Source organism: Lathyrus oleraceus, chromosome 4 (assembly GCF_024323335.1).
Source record: "Lathyrus oleraceus cultivar Zhongwan6 chromosome 4, CAAS_Psat_ZW6_1.0, whole genome shotgun sequence".
NCBI classification, from domain to species: domain Eukaryota; kingdom Viridiplantae; phylum Streptophyta; class Magnoliopsida; order Fabales; family Fabaceae; genus Lathyrus; species Lathyrus oleraceus.
Window position 1 is genome coordinate 54,136,696 of NC_066582.1, and position 5,014 is coordinate 54,141,709.

General features: G+C 32.9%; 1 long non-coding RNA gene across 1 annotated transcript; it reads right to left on the reverse strand.

The window, feature by feature from the left end:
- Positions 1-212: 212 nt before the first annotated feature.
- On the reverse strand, positions 213-1,947 carry LOC127135152 (uncharacterized). Its single transcript, XR_007808438.1, has 2 exons — positions 1,514-1,947; positions 213-441 (listed from the first exon to the last, which is right to left on the reverse strand). It is a non-coding gene; the product is annotated as an uncharacterized LOC127135152 (long non-coding RNA).
- Positions 1,948-5,014: the final 3,067 nt, after the last annotated feature.

Here is a 5,014-nt window from a genome sequence, read left to right on the forward strand (position 1 = left end):
TCAAATTGATATCAAATTAATGCCAATTTTAAATGATTGAACTTTGGATTTTTAAAGTGACTTTAATATCAAATTAATTTTAATTTTAAATAAAATTGATTTTAATCGGATTTTCAAATTGATTTTTTATTGGCTTTGACTTTAAATTGATATTTAGATTAGTTTTAGATTATTTTTAAATCCATGTCCAAATCAATATCTCACAAAAAAACTTGTCACAAAATCAACCCAAAGCAAGTCACTTTTTAAACAACATGATAATGTTGGCTTGGGCTGGTTATATTGCACCTAATGTAAGCCCATTTTCATTCAAAAAATATATATTCATAAACATTACAAATTGGACCATCTTACAAATCCAAAAAAATTAGGCTTCCACTTTTAATGACTAAACTCCAACTTTCTTGTTCCAAGGGCACGCTTTCATAAACCTGCACAAATCTGGAAACATAATTCAAAGGTTCAGCTCATTTTGACCGTACTCATATGACAAATAATATAACCTTTGAAACCCAAAAACCATAGCAAATTCAAACCAAGCATTAAAACAATTCAAGCATGACCATTTCTTACACTTGTAATTATAACTAATATTGAATCTATTAGTGGCATTTTAGGACCTAAGTATTGCTAACTAACACACAAATTAATTTTATAGAGTTCTTCTCATCATGATGACCAAACTCATCATTAACAGTTAACAAACAAACAAACCAGTTTAAATAACCAATTCTATACACAATCAAATGCTTGACAGGACCAATAATATCAGCTAATTGATGGGCCAGCTCATATGACAGCATCAACACATTACCCCGATTAATACTAACACATAGCTCCATTGGATTGTTCAACAGTCACCCTTTGGTTACCCAAAATCAAGAAGGATACAAGTCAAGAGCAGTGAGTTTTCCACATAAGAACGAAACCAAACTCATACCGGAATAATTAATCAATAACTAGCGGTTAACAAAAACGGAAACCGAATTCAATTTCAAGCCCACCTTAATTTCATATTCATCCTGAATTTTCATAGTCACTAATTAATATGAGGATTTCATTTCACTTAACTAATGGCATTTCATTTTCATCTCAACCAAATTTCACTACTAAATTTCTAACTAATTAAAACCTTTAATAAACTAACAATTCACTAGATTTCTAACTAACAAATAACAGAAGTTTGTATTTGCACTAACTTACTAATAAAACCAACATCATTTTAATAAATTTTTAACCGAACATGATTCTAACTTTCAGTTTTTCTAACAGCAGTCTTCTAATCCAAATTGAAAGCAAAACCTTTCATTTGCTTCACTCTAACTGAAAACAGGATTTTATTAAACACACATTTCAGTTGCATTTCATGTATATTCCAATCTTAGCATTACATTTTTCATTTCAAATCTAAATTTTCACTTCTAACTAATTTCTGCATTTGTAACTAACAACTTAATTTCATTTAGAGTTTCTAACAGAATTTGGAAATAGAAAGCTTATAAATAGGACTCACTCCATTCTGCAATTCTCTACTGGAGTCGGCAATCTTTTCAACTCTTCAATCCCATCTTCATTTCTGTTTCATCCTTGAAACCTCTATTTCCACCTCTTCTTCATTCTGTTCGCCTCTTCAAACTCCTCCTCTGCATCACTTCTTCATCGTCCTATATCGTCTTCTACCCCAATCACGACCGGAGGCAGCATAAGCATCGTGCAGACACAAATTCGACCATGCAGTCGAAGAAACCACGATTGCAGAAGCCGTCTCAGGAGGAAGAGATGAGCATTCTTCAAGCTTCAACCATCAACCATCACTCTACCGCAGCCACACGAACGCAAAGATCACATAATGGTGTATAATTAGGATTGGGTTATTTAAGTTTAACTTAATTTTTTTATCATGAATTGAAATATTAATTTTAATCAGGATTAAGTTCTAATTGATTAATTAGATCTTGATTAATGGTGTATAATTAGATATTAGATTTAGATTAATTTATAGATTTTTATCTCTTTACATTATAATTAGGTTAAGTTGATTAGGTTTCAACTAGAACTTTATTCAATATTTTCCTAATTTATCTATTTTTGGCATAATGATTATTTTGCCTCTAGGTGAAAAAATCTTGATTTTTATGCATGTTCCCTTAGTTTAGGGCTTTAATCAGACTCGTCTGATTCCATTGAGATGATTAATTCCATAGGATATTATTATATATAATTCAAATATTTTGCTTAATCCCAATGATTAGTGTTGACCAAAGGACAATTTGGTCAACCAAATCCTTTGTAATCATGCTGTAATCCCCTAGCCTATTTCAAGTGACCAAAAGACCCTTGATCACTTGATATGGCAAGTTCATTGTGCTCAAGTTATTGTGGATATGCTGAATCTCAAAAGCTCAAGACCTCAAGGTTCAAGTGCAAGATCAAGACTTCAAGTAAACATCAATCAAGCATAGCTAGTAAAGTGGACTACATTCTCAAGCACAGCAAATACGTCAACCCTTGACAAGTGCGATTTAAATTGTAAGCTATAAGCCTTAAGTAATGAGGGATGATGAGACGGAGTTTCTCCTATCCTTGTTTAGAGTGACTTTGCGTATGGGGCGTAGGCCCTAGCTATTCAAAGCATTCACCCTCATTCATAGACTTTAGCACAATTCATATCAAACAATTGTCAAGTCTTTTTCATACAAGACAACATCAACACAAGGAGCAACATTGAAGATCCTCCTCCAACAAGTTTGCCAGTTAAGAGAAGTATCATGCGCCATGAGCCTTAAGTAATAAGGAATAATGAGACGGAGTTTCTCTTATCCTTGTCTAAAGTGACGTTACGTACGGAGCGTAGGTCGTAACTATTCAAAGCATTCACCCTTATTCATAGACTTTAATGTGATTCTTATCAATCAACTGTCAACTCTCTTCATGTTCTAATCATTTCAATCAATCACTTTTCTCTCGCCTCCTTAATCATCTTGCTTTCAGCCCTAGTAGGCTAAATTACAAAAGTTATGATGTCCTTATTGCACTATAAGGATACGTAGGTAGGAGAATCCAGATTCTTCGCGAGCTACCTTATTTATCAATCTACCTTATTTAACGATCAATCATTCAATCCTCGTTTAGTGTTAGACTCCCCTCCTGGATGTTCATACATTTCTTGGGATTATTATCTTAGGATCACATACCCATTTCTCAATCAATAGCTTCATGTATTGCTTATCAGTTTAGACTATGGCTTACTTTGTTGCTTTCCCTCAAGGTGCAGACCTTGGCAACCTCCTTTAGCCCATGGAGTTCAGACTCTAGCTTTATCATTTACCTTAAGGTACGGACCTTGGCAACTTCTTTTAGCCCATGGAGTTCAGACTTTGGCTTTGCTTCTTTCCCTCAATGTGCAGACCTTGGCAAACCCCTTTAGCCCATGGAGTTCAGACTCTGGCTTTATCCTCTGCCCATGAGGTACAGACCTTGGCATCTTGCTCATGCTAAGATACTATGATTTCTTTGTATGCTTTTCTCTAACAATATTTGCAGCAACCTTTAAAGGTTGTAACTCTCTTGGAGGCATGGATCAAGGGGGAGTTATCCTTGTTAGGGGGAGCATTGTGCATAAAGCTTAACTTGTTTGTCATCATCAAAAAGGGGGAGAATATGAAGTCAAGACACTTCATCCAATATGTTTTGATGAAGACAAAGTGCAATTTAATTGATCTTGTCAAAAGTATGGAAAAAGCTTCTAACCCATCTAATCAAATCAAGCTTCAAGCACTTCAAGCAATATATGAAAGGTAGCATCAAAGTTTTTAAGACTCTTTGAAGACTAGCATCGATCTTAAGTTTTTAAGGTACAAGCATGCAATATATATTGATATCTTAGTGCTCAAAATTAACCCAAACATACATTTCATGCATGATTCATTGTTTTACTTACCCCTTGTTGTTTCAATAATTTTTCCAAATATTTTTTCAAAAAACAGTTCAGGAAATCGATTACCCCATTTCTGGAAATTGATTTCCATTTGGAAAAAATATTTTTTTTTCGTTTAGGAAATCGATTCCCCCTTTCCAGGAAATCGATTTCCACTTGCCAGAAGTGTTTTTTTATAACTCAAGAAATCGATTACCCCCTTTTGGGAAATCGATTTCCAACACAAAATTTTGAATTTCTTACTGAAATAGTGGCCTGGTTCAGTCATGTCTTTTGGGATAAATCTTTCCAAAGTTCATCCCTTAATCATTTCATCCTTTCATTTATTTACACTCTTTCATATAGGTGTCTATGTGATATATATATATATATATATATATATATATATATATATATATATATATATATATATATATATATATATATATATATATATATATATATATATATATATATATATAGATATATATATATAGATATATATATATATATATTCATAAATTTCAGAATTAAAATCACCTCTTCCATTGCAATTTGAAATCTCATACACATTCATTTTCAAACAAGTGTTTTGATCCTTGAACTTTTATTCAGAATTTTTTTGCATTGTTCACATATAGCGGTCCAAAAAATTCATGTCATATTCATAAACACTTGAGCACTAATAATCATTATAAATTGCGTGTTTGGAAGAGAAGATCAGTCATAGTGATTGATACATTGTCATATACTTTCCTTACTAAATATTTTCCAGAATTAATTATAAACACCTTGCTGTCCAGGATTGTTGGAAGCAAGAGAGTTGAGTTTGAGAGGATTGTTCTCATATCAACTTGGTGAACCACAAGAGGTTGTTATTGGTGATTGTGTTTATCTTGTACAAGTCATTATAGATAGTGAAATCTCTCATGTTGAAAGGGTACTGAAGTACTCTCGATTTGTGAGGGGAACTAGGCTATCTCTCTGTGTTCTTTATCTTTTCCGCATTTACCGCATTCTTTCTTAGTAATCTCCAAGAAAATATTATCAAAATAAGACAAAATCGGAAAAAGTTTTATAGTACCTAATTCACCCCCC